The sequence below is a fragment of the Bufo gargarizans genome, chromosome 5 (genome assembly GCF_014858855.1).
Source record: "Bufo gargarizans isolate SCDJY-AF-19 chromosome 5, ASM1485885v1, whole genome shotgun sequence".
Lineage (NCBI taxonomy): Eukaryota > Metazoa > Chordata > Amphibia > Anura > Bufonidae > Bufo > Bufo gargarizans.
The window spans coordinates 417,485,057-417,503,592 of record NC_058084.1 but is presented as its reverse complement, the minus strand read 5'-3'; the positions used below and the strand labels follow the sequence as shown (position 1 = coordinate 417,503,592).

The 18,536-nt window shown below is 47.1% G+C and overlaps 1 protein-coding gene across 1 annotated transcript in view; it reads right to left on the bottom strand.

Moving 5' to 3' along the window:
* LOC122939485 (ubiquitin-protein ligase E3C-like) overlaps positions 1 to 5,202 on the bottom strand; it is a 103,881-nt gene extending 98,679 nt beyond the window's left edge. Inside the window, 1 exon segment of the mRNA XM_044295554.1 lies at positions 5,123 to 5,202. The gene's annotated coding sequence lies outside the window, so the exon portion shown is untranslated.
* Between the last annotated feature and the right edge of the window lie 13,334 nt (positions 5,203 to 18,536).

Genomic DNA, 18,536 nt, shown 5'->3' with positions numbered 1-18,536 from the left:
GCCATGGCCGATCCTGTGATAGAAATGCTTATTCTTGTCCGTGGCTGCGGACAAGAATAGGACATGCTCTATCTTTTTTGCGCGGCCACGAAATGGAACCACGGATGCGGACAGCACATGATGTGCTGTTTGCATCTTTTGCGGCCCGATTGAAATTGCAGAACGGATGTGGACCCATTTATACGAACGTGTAAAAGACATCTTAGCTAAAGATGGGCTCAGGGACTTCCATTAGCCCTTCTTTTATTATCAAGGAGAACCAGTCACAGCTTTAAATAAATACAGGTCAGAAATACCTGTTTTCAGTAGTTACCCAATAGGACTAGGGCTGCAGTTTGGTTGTTTTTTTTTTTTTTTTAAACACCCCCAAACTAGAGAAAGCAGTGTACAGCGTAAGTGACGCCAAGTCCGCTTATGTAATTTTTAGCTGACACTATGCTTCCACAAACCAGCAGTAAAATCTATTGAGAGAACTCTGTGGATTTCGGTCCATGCTTCGGCACAGATAAAAAAATAGAACATGTTCTATTTTTTTGAGGTACGGACTGAATCTTGCAGATCGCGGACCCATTCAAGTGAGAGGGTCCGCATCCACAAACAGCAGGCACACGGCCGATGCCCGTGCATTGTGGACCACTATTTGCATAAGCCCTTCTGCAGTGGATATGCCTCTGGGTGGGCACATAGATTAGCCGCCACTGCCCCGCCCCCCCTCCCCCTAGCTTAGGCTACTTTCACACTTGCGTTTAGTGCGGATCCGTCATGGATCTGCACAGACAGATCTATTCAGATAATACAACTGCATGCATCCGTTGAGAACGGATCCGTTTGTATTATCTTTAACATAGCCAAGACGGATCCATCTTGAACACCATTGAAAGTCAATGGAGGACGGATCAGTTTTCTATTGTGCCAGATTGTGTCAGTGAAAATGGATCCGTCCCCATTGACTTACATTGTGTGCCAGGACGGATCCGTTTGGCTCAGTTTCGTCAGAAGGACACCAAAGCTGAATAGAGACGGAACGGAGGCAAAATGATGTATTCTGAGCGGATCCTTTTCCATTCAGAATGCATTAGGGCTAAACTGATCCGTTTTGGACCTCTGGTGAGAGCCCTGAACAGATCTCACAAACAAACCAAAACGCCAGTGTGAAAGTAGCCTTATCTGCAGCTTTTCCGTACAGAATCAGTAGCAATAATGAACATGCTGCGGATTTCTAAATATGCAGAGCGTTCATCATTCTGCAGGGGGTTTTTCCACTGAATATGCTGGCTACAAAATACAACGTCCACTCACATAGCGTTTTTCTTTTCCAGCACTGAGTTCCATCTTAGGGCTCTTTCACACCTGCGTTCTTTTCTTCCGGCATAGAGTTCCGTTGTCGGGGCTCTATGCCGGAAGAATCCTGATCAGTTTTATCCTAATGCATTCTGAATGGAGTGAAATCCGTTCAGGATGCATCAGGATGTCTTCAGTTCCGGAACGGAACGTTTTTTTGGCCGGAGAAAATACCACAGCATGCTGCGCTTTTTGCTCCGGCCAAAAATCCTGAAGACTTGCCGCAAGGCCGGATCCGGAATTAATGCCCATTGAAAGGCATTGATCCGGATCCGGCCTTAAGCAAAACGTCGTTTCGGCGCATTGCCGGATCCGACGTTTAGCTTTTTCTGAATGGTTACCATGGCTGCCGGGACGCTAAAGTCCTGGCAGCCATGGTAAAGTATAGTGGGGAGCGGGGGAGCAGCATACTTACCGTCCGTGCGGCTCCCCGGGCGCTCCAGAGTGACGTCAGGGCGCGTGTAATTCCGGCAAGTGGAGTACACGCCGGATCCGGACAACGCAAGTGTGAAAGAGGCCTTAGGGGTTCTATACCAGAAAAGAACTGATCAGTTTTATCCCCATGCATTCTGAATGGAGAGTAATCCGTTCAGGATATCTTCAGTTCAGTCGTTTTGACTGATCAAGCAAAAGCTAAAACCGTAGCATGCGCAGACCGGTAAAAATGTGAAAAAAGATACAAGAAGGATCCGTCTGTCCGCATGACAAGCAGAGAGACGGATCCGCTCTTGCAATGCATTTGCGAGACGGATCCGCATCCGGATGAGTTTCACAAGTGCTTTCAGTCACATTGGCGGACTGCTTGCCGGATCACACTGCCGCAAGTGTGAAAGTAGCCATATTAGCTGCAGTCATCTGCACCTACATCCTGGCAGAATCCTTAGCATGTGAACACGGCCTGAGAGTCGTTCCCACAATACGGATTTTTAATTACATGTAGCAGCAATGATTAAAGCAGGGATCAGCAACCTCTGGCGCTCCAGATGTTCAAAAACTACAACTTCCAGAAGGGAGTTAGAAGAACAATAGAGAATGTGTGCATGATGGGAGTTGTAGTTTCACAGCAACTGGAGTGCCGAAGGGTGCTGATCCCTGGCTTAAAGTGATATTCCAGTTCACGGGGGGAAAAAAAAATATATAAAAAATAAAATAAAAATCCCATTAACCGGGGAATGATGAGAACACTTAGCTGGTGACCTCCTTTTCATCTTTTCAGCTGCAGATCCGCTGATTCCTGAGCTCCTCTTCTGCAGACTACCTGATGAGCACTGTGCACCGGTAGTCCCAGACACTCCCTACTGCCCTCCGATTGGCCGCCAGCACTATACATGTGAGCAGTGCTGGCCAATCCAAGAGCAGGCTTGGACAGGCAGGAAGTGTCTATGACTTCCAGTACACAGTGTACATCAGGTAGTCTGAGAAGCCATCTTGGATAAGAGAAGATGAGCCCAGGAATCAGCAGATCTGCAGCTGAAACATTAGTCACCAGGTAAGACTTTCAGCACGCTGCAGCTTGTGTCCGGCCGCCGCTCGTGTGAAAGTAGCCGAAGAGTTCTGTTCATTCTGCAGTTGATGTGATTTTTTTATTTATTTTTTCCCCTTGAACCAAAGGGTCACTTTAAAGGGGTTTTTCCACAATACAGACTTAGGGCTCATGCCATCTTTGCGGCTGCCGCAGACGGATCCAGACCTATTCAACTTGAATGGATCCGTGATCCGTCTGCAACGCAATTTTTTATCAAGTTCTATTTTTTTGCGGTGCGGAGGTACGGAGAGAAACCCCAAGGAAGCGTAGTGCTTCCATGCCTCCTTACAGATTGCGGACCCTTTCATGCTCAGCTGCAAAACAGGCACGGCCGGGTGCATGAGCCCCATGCACAAGACCATATGTATTTTGCGGTCCGCAAAAAAACATTAAAACGCATGACATCCGTGTGACATCTATTTTTGGGTGGATCCATTCTAACAATGCCCGTTCTTGTCTGCAAAATGGACAAGAAGAGGACATGCTCTATTTTTGGGCAGAAGAGACTTGCGGACATACGGAATGCACACGGTCATTTCAGTTTTTTTGCGGCCCCATTGAAATGAATGGTTCTGCATAAAAAAAAAAACGGAACAGACACGGACAAAAAATACGTTTGTGTGCATGAGCCCTTAGGGAGAGCTTTCTTAAAACCTGGTGTAAAGTAGAACTGGCTTAGTTGCCCATAGCAACCAATCAGATTCCACTCCATTTTCCAAACGAGCTCTGAAAAATGAAAGGTTAAAGGGGTATTCCCATCTTCAGTTTTAATACTTACCTTCGTCCAGCGCGACGTCCACCTCCTGGATTCGGCTGGGCTTGAGTGACATCTTCCCCTGGCCGGGCCGCGCTTGCGCAGAAGACTGAAGTTTTTCTCCCGGCCGGGCAATGTCCTGAACGCGCACGCATGCCGCGCATGAGCCTTGGTGACTTATTCCTGGCCTGTATAGTACAGAGCCGGCGTGCGCGTTCGCGGCTCTGTACTATACTGGCCAGGAAGAAATCATCATGGCGCATGTGCAGCGGCGTGCGCGTTCAGGACATTGCCCGGCCGGGAGAGAATCTTCAGTCTTCTGCGCAAGCGGGATTCGACAGGAGAGGTGGCCGTAACCAGGGGAGACGAAAGACAATATCAGGTAAGAGGGGACTTATTTTCTCAAAAAGGGTGGTAAGGTAATTGGGTAATAAAATGTATTTAGAAAAATTATCACTGTCAAATCATTAACAGATTTACCAGTGATCATTAAGATGGGAATACCCCCTTTAAATCTGATTGGTTGCTATGGGCAACTAAGCCAGTTCTACTTTACACCAGTTTTGATAACTCTCCTCCTTAGGCCTTATGCACACAGCCACAAAAATCAGTCCACAAATCGGTGCACCGCCAGTCCCCAATGACTATAATGACATGGGATCTGGAAGGTTTCCGGCATGACTGCCAGGCTTCGGCCATACAAGGACTGCTGCCTGTATTAGTTTATGTCTGGCCGAATCCCACGCCGGAAACCAGCCAGGTCCCATTATAGTCAATGGGCTCCGGCGGTGGATGGCAGTATTCGTCTACGCCAGATATGGCCTGCTTCTCTGCCGGATACCAGAACGCATACGTGAAACTACTGCAAAACAGAAGACTTTTTCCGGAGACATCCAGGAGCACCAGCATGTCATGCGACATCTTGTTGGAAGTCACCAGTAAGGTAATAAACATCTAGCAAACCGGTTTCCTCCGTGGTGCACATGTATGACCGCGTCCCGTGCTGCCCTCACCCCACACACCAGTCTACTGCTGGCTTCTGATACTCCATTGTGTAGACAAACAAAGCATATTGCTATATAATGTGTAGGAGCCCCAATACTGAGAGGGAACCCCTGCGGTGACATCATCAGATTACAAGGAGGACAACAGTGACATCACTTTACATGACTGCAGTAAGTCAACCAGTGGAAACAAGCAGCAACATCACTTTAATCAATGAGAGATGTCAAAAGGATCCCAATGGCTCCTGCAGTGGCCTCCAGAGAAGAACAAAGGCTAGGGCAGCAGTTACGTCACTTTATGACGTCACTAGCCTTGGCCATTTGCTATGAGTGGTATCTCTGTAATAAGGGAGCTCAGGGGTTTCCCTGTCACATATGACTCAGCAGCAGATACCCGACAAGGAAAGCTAACAGTACACGACGTGCAGGAGGACGCCTGACACCGGCCGGCGCCCGCCGGTTCTCTCGGCCCCCGCAATATGACAGGTGACTCGTTACCTGGGAGCTCAGACCGGGCACCACTCAGCAACAAAAACAGCAGCAGCTCCGGACATTTCCCTTGACAACGGAAGTCCCGCCCCCAGCAACCCGGCTCAATCTGTTCAGGAGATTGGTTGCTACCGGCAAGTATTCTCTGCCACTGGTTGGAGGAGAGAGTTTGTCAATCACATGTCTTCCAGCTGCGTCATGACGTCACTGGAAAGCCAGGCTGCTGTTTGCTTGGATGTTACTGTTTAATAAAGCGTTGTAAAAAAAAAAAAAAAACACGCTGATTCGATGGAAGTGCGGCTCATTGCTATGGGACCTTGATGACGTTCCTGCTCACGTGACCACTGTGATATTGTACCAGGTGACCGCTCATTGGAGCATGTTCAGCCAGTGTTCGGGGGTCTCAGGTCCTAGAGGGCTGTATACTGGTGAGGGGACATCCGCCCAGCTCAGGGGTGGCCCAGTAACCGTGTCCTGTACAGGGCAAGATGGGGGAACCCAAACAATTAGCTGTAATCCGTCAGGAAACCAGGTAGCAAGTGTCCAGCTCCCCTGCAGCGCCAGGAGAAATAAAGCATTACACAATATTATTTATTATTATTATTATTAAAGCGCCATTCATTCCACAGCGCGGTACATATGAGAAGAGGTATACATACATAATACAGACAATTGCACGAAGCATAAACAAGACGAGTTACAGACTGGTAGAGAAGGAGAGAGGGCCCTGCCCGTGAGGGCTTACAATCTACATGGTATGGGAGAAGGACACAGTAGGTGCGGGTGAAGCTGGTCATGGCGGTATAGAGGCAGCAAGGTCAATGGTTGTAGGCTTGTCTGAAGAGGTGGGTTTTTAGGTTTCTTTTGAAGGATTCCACAGTAGGTGAGAGTCAGAGGCAGAGGAGTAACAGGGTGGGAGGTGGATTAGTCGGGCAGCAGAGTTGAGGATAGATTGGAGGGGTGCGAGAGTGCTAGATGGAAGATGGAGGATGTTGCAGTAGACTAGGCGGGAGATGATGGGGGCATGTACAGTTAGTTTTGCAGACACAAAGTTGAGGAAAGCGCAGATGTGGGAGATGTTTTTGAGTTGGAGGCGGCAGGTGGTGGAAAGGGCTTGGATGTACGGTCAGAAAGAGAGGGCAGAATCCAAGGTCACTCCAAGGCAGCGGACCTGGTTGACCGGGGAGAGTGTGCAGCCATTGATTGTAATAGATAGGTCTGTTCGGGGGGTTGAGCAAGATGGGGGAAAGATGATGAATTCTGTTTTGTCCATGTTAAGGTTTAGAAAGCAAGAGGAGAAAGAGGAGGATATGGAAGATAGGCATTGTGGGATTCTGGATAGTAAGGTGGTGATGTCTGGACCAGAGAGGTAGATCTGATCTGTGTGTCATCAGCATAAGAGTGATACTGAAAGCCATGGGACTCTATGAGCTGTCCCAGGCCAAAAGTGTAGATAGAGAAGAGCAGGGGTCCTAGGACAGAGCCTTGCGAGACACCAACAGAGAGGGAATGAGACGAGGAGGTGGTGCGGGAGTGGGAGATGCTAAATGTCTGCTCTGTGAGGTTATGATGTGATCCAGGAGAGGGCCAGGGCAGTGATGCCAAGAGATGAGAGAGTGTCAAAGGCAGAGGACAGGTCAAGGAGAAGGAGGACAAAGCAATGTTTTCTGGTTATGGCTGTTAGTAGGTCATTGGTGACTTTGACAAGGGCAGTCTCAGTTGAGTGGTGGGGTCGGAAGCCAGATTGTAGGCGGTCAAAGAGGGAGCAGGAGGAGAGTTGAAAGGACAGTTCAGAATGGACATGTTGTTCAAGTAGCTTTGAGGCAAATGGAAGAAGTGATATGGGGCGATAACTGGACAAAAAAGATGGGTCAAGTGAAGGCTTTGTAAGGGTGGGTGTAATGGTAGCATGTTTAAAAGCAGAGGGAAAGACACAAGAGGTTAGTGATAGGTTGAAGAGATGAGTTAGGGCTAAGATAAACACTGTGGTGAGGTTAGGGATGAGGTGGGATGGGATTGAGTCAAGTGCACAGGTGGTGAGATGTGATCTGGGGAGTAGTTGTGTAGAGGGTCTGTGGGGACTGTGTACTGAAGCTTTCTCTGATGCTGACTATCTTTTGTTTGAAGTATTTGGCAAAGTCCTCAGCTGAGACAAGAGGAGAGGGTGGGGGTGCTGGGGGACGGAGAAGGGAGTTAAAAGTGTTAAAAAGTTATTTAGGGCTGTGGGACAGGGAGGATATGAGAGATGAGAAGTCGCCTGTTTTGCATCAGCGAGTGAGGATTTGAATATGAGGAGGGATTGCTTGTATGTGGTGAAGTGATCCTTAGAATGGGATTTCTGCCATCGCCGTTCTGCAGCCCTAGAAGTCTGAGTTTTTTGGTCAGGTTGGTGTGCCAGGGTTGTCTGTTGATTTTTTCGGGTTTTGTTGTGTGTGAGGGGGGCAACAATGTCCAGAGCTGTACTTATTTTGATGTTATACAAGGTGGTGGCCGCATCTGGGTCTTGAATGGAAGAAATGGCAGAGAGTGGGAGAAGGGAGTCAGAAAGCAAGTGAAAGTCGAGATGTTTAAAGGGTTCTGCACTTTCATTTAACTGATGATCTATCCTCTGGCTAGATCATCAGCTTCTGATCGGCGGGGGTCCGACACCCGGGACCCCCGCTGATCAGCTGTTTGATAAGGCAGCGGCGCTCCAGCAGCGCCGCGGCCTTCTCACTGCCCGGCCCACTGACGTCACGACTAGTATCAACTAGCGTGGGCGCGGCTAAGCTCTTCACTTGAATGGAGCTTAGCTGCGCCCACGCTAGTTGATACTAGTCGTGACGTCAGTGGGCCGGCGGTAAACAGTGAGAAGGCCGCGGCGCTGCTTGAGCGCCGGTGCCTTCTTAAGCAGCTGATCGGCGGGGGTCCCGGGTGTCGGACCTCCGTCGATCAGAAGCTGATGATCTATCCAGAGGATAGATTATCAGTTAAATGAAAGTGCAGAACCCCTTTAAGGTTCCTGGGGGGGGGGGGGGTGCTAGTGTGCGGACCGGAGGAGCAGCAGAAGGGACCAGTGAAGAGAAAGTGAGTAAGTTGTGGTCAGGTAGGGGGAGAGGTGAATAAGAAAGGATAGAATAGATAGGGAGCAGAGGCGGGTGAAGATAAGATCCAGAGTGTGACCATCTCTGTGGGTGGGAGCGGAAGACCACTGTGAGAGAAGTTTAGAGGGTTAACAGGGTGATAGAAGTTTAGAGGCGGCTGAGTGGCAGGTGTCAATAGGGATGTTGAAGTCACCAGGGATGATAGCGGGGATGTCGGCAGAAAGAAAGTGTAGGAGCCAGGTAGAGAAGTGGTCAAGAAAGACGGTGGCTGGGCCTGGGGGGCGGTAAATGACAGCTACTTGAAGGTTGGAGGGAGAGTAGATGCGAACAGAGTGTACTTCAAATGAAGTATCCATTCACATCAGTGGGCTGTCTGCATAATACAGGACAGGTCCTCCAGAGTGAGAGACTCTCTTTGTCACCATTCTTCACTGGGACCAAAAGATGAGGATCCTGAACAAAGTACCCTGTGTATTAACTCAGAATTCTCTAATAGGGTGGATGAAAATGATTAGTCTAAACTGGACAATCTCTTTAAGGCCTCTTTCACACGACCGTATGGCTTTTTCAATGTCTTTCACGGATCCATTGTTCCGTTTTTTTGCTTCCGTTTTTTCCGTATGGCATATACAGTAATTACATAGAAAAAATTGGGCTGGGCATAACATTTTCAATAGATTGTTCCGCAAAAACGGAACATACGAAAGACATACGGATGCATTTCCGTATGTGTTCCTTTTTTTTTTGCGGACCCATTGACTTGAATAGAGCCACGGAACGTGATTTGCGGGCAAAAATAGGACATGTTCTATCTTTTAACGGAACGGAAAAACGGAACGGTACATTCCGTTTCTTTTTGCGAAACTATTGAAACTGAAAAGCAAAAAACGGCCGTGTGAAAGAGGCCTAAGAATAATTGTTTCATTTTTACCTCCTGTATGAAGGCTGTTTTTTTGCAGGATGAGTTGTACTTTTTATGGGTTGTCCAAGATTTTGAATTTGATGGCCTATCCTGTGGAGATAAACTGCTTAACAAGAAGCTTACAGACTCTATTGCAAACATTTTGGGGATTTATCAAAGGTTTTACGCCAGAATAGTGGCGTAAAAAAAGTTGCATATTATGGAGGATGCCATATTTGGGCCATAATTTGCAACTATAAGAGGTTGCCGCTACTTTTCAAAAGTGGTGTGAAAAGGGCCTTCGATTTACTATAACATATCAGAAAGTGGCGTAAGTTATAGTTTAAGTCTATGCCAGCTATTTGCGATCTGCAACACGGACATGGCGACCATACGATTGTGTGAATGAGCCCTAACTGAGTATGGCAACCTGTAAAAAAGGTGCAGAACTTAGTCTGCCAGGAGGCAAGGCTGAATCCATTGAGCGCTGCTTTGTAACACCCCCTGTGCTCTGCACACTCCCCTACGGAACCATTCCTTTCAATGGGGATTGAAAATAACTGATATACCGTTTCCGTATGTCCACATGTCCATACCGGAAAAAAAATAGAACATGTCCTATTCTTGTTCATTTTGTGGACAAGGATAGGCATTGTTACAATGGATCCGCAAAAAAGAAAACGGATGCAACACGGAAGTCACATGGATGACATCCGTTTTCTTGTTGTTTTTTTGCGGATCCGTGTTTTGTGGATTGCAAAATACATACGGTTGTGTGCATGAGCACTTATTCACAGGTACAATATATGATAATAGACACCAGTCATATGTGTTAGCTTATAAGCATGGAAAAAATATACATCTCTATCTGGTAATGCCATAGCTCGGGGACATAACTACCATAGCGGCAGACCAGGCGACTGCTATGAGGCCCAGGGCAAGGGGGGGCCCAATCTTAGTTGAGATTATCTCCTTTTCTGCTGGGGGTGAAAACTTGGTCAGGACTCTACCCTCTAAATCAGTGGTTCTCAACCTTTCAAAAGCCGTGACCCCTTAATACAGTTCCTCATGTTGTGGTGACCCCCAACCATTACATTTTTTACTAATTTTGCTACTGTTATGAATTGTAATGTAAATATCTGATATGCAGGATGTATGCCAGTCTATTACAAGGTGTTAGGTAGTTCTGTAATTGGCGCTGTGTTGTGGGGGATCTGTGGATGGCGCTGTTATATGGGGGATCTGTGGAGGGCGCTGTTATGGGGGATCTGTGGAGGGCGCTGTTATGGGGGATCTGTGGAGGACGCTGTTATGGGGGATCTGTGGAGGACGCTGTTATGGGGGATCTGTGGAGGACGCTGTTATGGGGGATCTGTGGAGGACGCTGTTATGGGGGATCTGTGGAGGACGCTGTTATGGGGGATCTGTGGAGGACGCTGTTATGGGGGATCTGTGGAGGAAGCTGTTATGTGGGGGATCTGTGAAGGATGCTGTTATGTGGGGGATCTGTGGAGGATGCTGTTATGGGGGATCTGTGGAGGACGCTGTTATGGGGGATCTGTGGAGGACGCTGTTATGGGGGATCTGTGGAGGACGCTGTTATGGGGGATCTGTGGAGGACGCTGTTATGGGGGATCTGTGGAGGACGCTGTTATGGGGGATCTGTGGAGGACGCTGTTATGGGGGATCTGTGGAGGACGCTGTTATGGGGGATCTGTGGAGGACGCTGTTATGGGGGATCTGTGGAGGACGCTGTTATGGGGGATCTGTGGAGGACGCTGTTATGGGGGATCTGTGGAGGACGCTGTTATGGGGGATCTGTGGAGGACGCTGTTATGGGGGATCTGTGGAGGACGCTGTTATGGGGGATCTGTGGAGGACAGTGTTATGGGGGATCTGTGGAGGACACTTATGGGGGACCTGTGGATGGCACTGTTATGGGGTGGATCTGTGGAGTACGCTGTTATAGGGGATGTGTGCTATGACACATAGGGCCATGAGGGGGGCCAGCATAAGACATATAGCATCTTATGCTGGTCCCCCTCATGGCCCTATGTGTCCCCTCATGTGTCCTAAACTGCGCACATAACTGTCTTTGCGTGTAAAGTATGTTACTCCTGTGTGAAACAATCTCTCTCCTATTTGTAGCGTTATACTACCCTACCTCGTGAGATTTCCCTACCTCCTGACTTCCGGTCGCACTGCTAATGACGTGAGGAGGCGTTCATGAGTTTTGACGATCTGCGCATGTGCAAACCGGCAGTTTATGGAAAATCTCAGCGGAGTTCAGCTTTACACCGGGACACTGCGCATGCGCAGGAGAGCCTTAGTAGGGAAATATTACGGCCCAGTGCGCAAGCGCGGCTAACTCCGGCCGGCGCATGCGCAGATCGTCAAAACTCAGGAACGCCTCCTCACGTCATTAGCAGTGCGACGGGAAGTCAGGAGGTAGGGAAATCTCAAGAAGTAGGGTAATGTAACGCTACAATCGTGCAGCCCTAATAGGAAGCCTCAGGCGACCCCCCGGAAAGGGCTGATCGACCCCCAAAGTGGTCGCGACCCCTAGGTTGAGAACCGCTGCTCTAAAGGAACAACTTTTAGCGAATAAAGCAGTGGAAAAATGGCCCAAGGGTCATTGAAAGGGGTTTAGACAGAAACCCTTCTGTCCAGTGTGGGGGGCCGGGTGTGATCCTTGCTATGGGGTCCTTACTTCTTTATTTACACCACTGCCATAGCTTATTGGTAAGTGCTTGGTTTTTCATATAGAGATCCCAGGTTTGATTTCTGACAGAGGCTTTCTTCTTCCACATTAAGGCTCCATTCACACGTCCGCAAAATGGGTCCGCAAAATTTTGCGGAAAGGGTGCGGACCCATTCATTCTCTATGGGGACGGAATGTGCTGTCCGCATCCACATTTGCGGATCCGCACTTCCGCATCCGTGCTTCCGTTTCCGCAAAAAAATAGAACATGTCCTATTCTTGTCCGCAATTGCGGACAAGAACAGGCATATTCTATTATGTCGGCAATGTGCGGTCCGCAAAATGCGGAACGCACATTGCCGCTTTCCGTGTTTTGCGGATCCGTGTCTCCGTGTATCCGCAAAACACATTGCGGACGTGTGAATGGAGCCTTAATCCCTAATAACCCCATTTATCAAAATGGTGTAAAGTAGAACTGGCTTTGTTGCCCATAGCAACCAATCAGATTCCACCTTTCGCCTTCGTCCAAAACGCGGGTCGGGGTAGCGCCATCCTGGTTTGCTCGCACTCTTAGTTCTTTTAATGAAGCATGTTGTAGATATTCTGGTCAATGTAATGAGATGTGATTGTCTCTTGATACTCCGGTTGCCAGTATCCTTTCTTTATGTATAATGACTGTTTATGCAATTATAGATCACTATATCTGCTGCCTCATTTACATACTATATATCCCTGTATTGTGTCTGCTACCAGGATGGTGTTCTTTTCTGTCACTTCTTCTTTTTTAATATTAACATCCTTTTATATATGAAGATTAATTCAATAAAATAAGACATTTTATATGGGTACCTTGTGAGCTCCATTTTTTTGTTTAGGTCTGGTTTCATGTCTGGGAGCTTGTACCGGGTTATTTGTGTAGTTGGCCCTTTACTTAGGGACACTATTTGAAGTCTTGGCGTAGGGCCACTCATGGTCTCCTTTCTGTATTTATTTACCAATAAGCTATCACATTACCACATGTTTTTTTCTATGCTTATCAGCTATCACACATTACTGGTGCCGGTGAATAAAGCAGTAATATGTAGATTAGCTTTCTGAGCAGGTCTCAGTGCGGTGAAGCTATATGAGGTTTACACGCTAGCGCACAGCTCTGTTGCTAAGGGGCCCAGCCTTGCACCTCACGGCATCCCTCAACACCATGGGCACCCCAATCAATACCAGGCAGGAGAACCCCAAAGGCAGGGAGTGCCCGGAAGGGAAGAAAGATGCACTCTTCCCATCACTGCACAGTTCAGGGAGTGTCCGAACCGAGAGTACCACTACTCCCATCCTCCACACCGCCCCTCGGGCTCTCTGCACATGTATAAGATTTAAAAACATTTCATTCACTTTCCTTCTACTGTAAAATATTACAGATATTTCACTCAGCAGTATTTTCGCCATGTGTGATCGTACCCTAAAGAGTAACTGCACTTTTAAAAAAAAATTGCCATGTGATAGAGACATGTCAAAAGTTTGTTTGGGGTTAATCAGAGGCACTTTAAACGATGGCAGGTGTATGCTGACTCCTATTTAACCCCTTAGGGACTTAGGACGTACCGGTACGCCATGTTTGCCGAGTCCTTAAGGACCCAGGACGTACCGGTACATCCTAACTTTAAAACGACATTGCGGCGCAGCGGGGGTTAATCGGAAACAGAATGTCCGCTGAAATCATTCAGCGGGCATCCTGTCACAACGCCGGGGGGGTCATGTGACCTGCGGTTTTACCTTATCCAGCGGGTGGCAGTGCCATCGGGTCCCCATGCGGCTGTAGAGGGGACCCGATGGCATCGCGCTGCCTTCCGGTGACGAGCCTGTGAGATCCAGCCCCCTGGATCTCACAGGCAGGAAGCTGTATGAGTAATACACACTGTATTACTCATACAGCCAATGCATTCCAATACAGAAGTATTGGAATGCATTGTAAAGGGGATTAGACCCCCAAAAGTTGGACATAAAATAAAGTGAAAAAAAGTTGAAAAACAAGTTTTTCCCCCCCCCCAAAAATGAAAAGTTTCAAGTAAAAATAAAAATGTAATTTTCCCCAAATAAAGTTAAAAAAAAATTAGTCAAAAATAGGGGGGGGGGGGGGAGTATACATATTAGGTATCGCCGCGTCCGTATCGACCGGCTCTATAAAAATATCACATGACCTAACCCCTCAGATGAACACAGATTTTTTGTCACCTTACATCACAAAAAGTGTAATAGCAAGCGATCAAAAAGTCACACGCACCCGAAAATAGTGGCAATAAAACCGTCATCTCATCCCGCAAAAATCATACCCTACCCATGGTAATCGCCCAAAAACTGAAAAAATTATGGCCCTCAGACTATGGAAACACTAAAACATGATTTTTTTTGCTTCAAAAATGAAATCATTGTGTAAAACTTACATAAATAAATAAAAAAGTATACATATTAGGCATCGCAGCGTCCGTGACAACCTGGTCTATAAAAATATCACATGATCTAACCTGTCAGATGAATGTTGTAAATAACAAAAAATAAAAACGATGCCAAAACAGCTATTTCTTGTTATCTTGCCTCACAAAAAGTGTAATATAGAGCAACCAAAAATCATATGTACCCTAAACTAGTACCAACAATACTGACACCCTATCCCGTAGTTTCTAAAATGGGGCCACTTTTTTGGAGTTTCTACTCTTGGGGTGCATCAGGGGGGCTTCAAATGGGACATGGTGTAAAAAAACCAGTCCAGCAAAACCTGCCTTCCAAAAACCGTATGGCATTCCTTTCCCTCTGCCCCCTGCCGTGTGCCCGTACAGCAGATTACGACCACATATGGGGTGTTTCTGTAAACTACAGAATCGGGGCCATAAATATTGAGTTTTGTTTGGCTGTTAACGCTTGCTTTGTAACTGGAAAATAATTATTAAAATGGAAAATCTGCCAAAAATGTGAAATTTTGAAATTGTACCTCTATTTTCCATTAATTCTTGTGGAACACCTAAAGGGTTAACAAAGTTTGTAAAATCCGTTTTGAATACCTTTAGGGTGTAGTTTAATTATAGAATGGGGTAATTTTTGGGTGGTTTCTATTATGTAAGCCTCGCAAAGTGACTTCAGACCTGAACTGGTCCCTAAAAATTGGGTTTTTGAAAATTTCTGAAAACTTTCAAGATTTGCTTCTAAACTTCTAAGCCTTGTAACATCCCCAAAAAATAAAATATCATTCCCAAAATGATCCAAACATGAAGTAGACATATGGGGAATGTAAAGTAATAACTATTTTTGGAGATATTACTATGTATTATAGAAGTAGAGAAATTGAAACTTGGAAATTTGCCATTATTTTTACAAATGTTTGGTAAATTTTGTATTTTTTTTATAAATAAAAATTTATTTTATTTCATTTTACCAGTGTCATGAAGTACAATATGTGACGAAAAAACTATCTCAGAATGGCCTGGATAAGTCAAAGCGTTTTAAAGTTATCAGCACTTAAAGTGACACTGGTCAGATTTGCAAAAAATGGCCAAGTCCTTAAGGGGTTAACATGATTTTGAATGCGATTGCCTAATTCTGAACACAGCTACATCCTCAGTTACATTATTTTATTTTTTTGTTTTCTTCCCTCCACCTAAGGGCTCTTTCACACCTGCGTTATTGTCTTCCGGCATAGAGTTCCGTCGTCGGGGCTCTATGCCGGAAAAATCCTGATCAGTTTTATCCCAATGCATTCTGAATGGAGTGAAATCCGTTCAGGATGCATCAGGATGTCTTCAGTTCCGGAACGGAATGTTTTTTGGCCGGAGAAAATACCGCAGCATGCTGCGCTTTTTGCTCCGGCCCAAAAAACTGAAGACTTGCCGCAAGGCCGGATCCGGAATGAATGCCCATTGAAAGGCATTGATCCGGATCCGGTCTTAAGCTAAACGTCGTTTCGGCGCATTGCCGGATCCGACGTTTAGCTTTTTCTGAATGGTTACCATGGCTGCCGGGACGCTAAAGTCCTGGCAGCCATGGTAAAGTGTAGCGGGGAGCGGGGGAGCAGCATACTTACCATCCGTGCGTCTCCCGGCACGCTCCAGAGTGACGTCAGGGCGCCCCAGGCGCATGGATGACGTGATTGCATGGCACGTCATCCATGCGCACGGGGCGCTCTGACGTCACTCTGGAGCGCCCCGGGAGCCGCACGGACTGTAAGTATACCGCTCCCCACTACTACTATGGCAACCAGGACTTTAATAGCGTCCTGGCTGCCATAGTAACACTGAACGCATTTTGAAGACGGATCCGTCTTCAAATGCTTTCAGTACACTTGCGTTTTTCCGGATACGGCGTGTAATTCCGGCAAGTGGAGTACACGCCGGATCCGGACAACTCAAGTGTGAAAGAGGCCTAAAAGATTTCAGTTTGTTTTTCAATTGAGTTGTACAGTTTATAGGTCATATTAAAGGTGGGGGCATCTACTGGGGGCACTAAATAGGGGCTGGCACACATAAGGGGATAGGAACATGTTTTTGGGCTGTCATGCATCATGGGGGGGCACTAAGGGGATAATGACTCTACTAGGGCCACAAAGAGGGAGCATTTTTTGTACTGACACTCATTTTAAAGAGGACCTTTCACGTGTCCAGACATTATAATATAACTAGTGGATTCTGTGGGGCATACTTATGGCATATTACAGGCTGTGAGCGGTCCAATCGCAGCGAAGAGCTTCACAGCCAGAGAGAAGGAGACGCCCATTGAGAAAAACGGCCGTCTCCTCCTCCCTGTACTAATGGTATGGATTTACATACCAGGCGGTAAAAGTGAACGTGGGGGCACAGCGGGCGAACGGAGCAGTGCATACAGAAAATAGTAGGCGCTGTAATATGCCAGGATGCCCCACAGAATCCACTAGTTTTAATGTCTGGACCCGTGAAAGGTCCTCTTCAAGGAGAAATTTTTTGTACTGGTGCACATTAGGCTACTTTCACACTTGCGCTTGATCGGATCCGTTCTGAACGGATCCGATCATATTAATGCAGACGGAGGCTCCGTTCAGTACGGATCCGTCTGCATTAATAACTTAGAAAAATTTCTAAGTGCGCAAGATGCCTGAGCGGATCCGTTCAGACTTTCAATGTAAAGTCAATGGGGGGCGGATCCGCTTGAAGATTTAGCCATATGGTGTCATCTTCAAGCGGATCCGTTCCCATTGACTTACATTGTAAGTCTGAACGGATCCGCTCGCCTCCGCACGGCCAGGCGGACAGCTGAACGCTGCAAGCAGCGTTCAGCTGTCCGCCTGTCCGTGCGGAGGCGAGCGGAGCGGAGGCTGAATGCCGCCAGACTGATGCAGTCTGAGCGGATCCGCTCCATTCAGACTGCATCAGGGCTGGACGGAGGCGTTCGGGTCCGCTCGTGAGCTCATTCAAACGGAGCGCACGAGCGGACCGACGAACGCTAGTGTGAAAGTAGCCTTATAAGGGGGCATTTTTTGCACTAGCACGCCTTATAAAGGGGTGTTTTTTGTGCTGGTGCACATTGCAAAGGGGTATTTTTTGCACTGAAGCACAAAATAAGGTACTTTTTGTGCTGGCGCACATTATAAGGAGAATTATTACTACTGGGGGCTATGGGGAACATGACTACTAGTAGGGGCATTATTACTACAGGGAGTGCAGAATTATTAGGCAAATGAGTATTTTGACCACATCATCCTCTTTATGCATGTTGTCTTACTCCAAGCTGTATAGGCTCGAAAGCCTACTACCAATTAAGCATATTAGGTGATGTGCATCTCTGTAATGAGAAGGGGTGTGGTCTAATGACATCAACACCCTATATCAGGTGTGCATAATTATTAGGCAACTTCCTTTCCTTTGGCAAAATGGGTCAAAAGAAGGACTTGACAGGCTCAGAAAAGTCAAAAATAGTGAGATATCTTGCAGAGGGATGCAGCACTCTTAAAATTGCAAAGCTTCTGAAGCGTGATCATCGAACAATCAAGCGTTTCATTCAAAATAGTCAACAGGGTCGCAAGAAGCGTGTGGAAAAACCAAGGCGCAAAATAACTGCCCATGAACTGAGAAAAGTCAAGCGTGCAGCTGCCAAGATGCCACTTGCCACCAGTTTGGCCATATTTCAGAGCTGCAACATCACTGAAGTGCCCAAAAGCACAAGGTGTGCAATACTCAGAGACATGGCCAAGGTAAGAAAGGCTGAAAGACGACCACCACTGAACAAGACACACAAGCTGAAACGTCAAGACTGGGCCAAGAAATATCTCAAGACTGATTTTTCTAAGGTTTTATGGACTGATGAAATGAGAGTGAGTCTTGATGGGCCAGATGGATGGGCCCGTGGCTGGATTGGTAAAGGGCAGAGAGCTCCAGTCCGACTCAGACGCCAGCAAGGTGGAGGTGGAGTACTGGTTTGGGCTGGTATCATCAAAGATGAGCTTGTGGGGCCTTTTCGGGTTGAGGATGGAGTCAAGCTCAACTCCCAGTCCTACTGCCAGTTTCTGGAAGACACCTTCTTCAAGCAGTGGTACAGGAAGAAGTCTGCATCCTTCAAGAAAAACATGATTTTCATGCAGGACAATGCTCCATCACACGCGTCCAAGTACTCCACAGCGTGGCTGGCAAGAAAGGGTATAAAAGAAGAAAATCTAATGACATGGCCTCCTTGTTCACCTGATCTGAACCCCATTGAGAACCTGTGGTCCATCATCAAATGTGA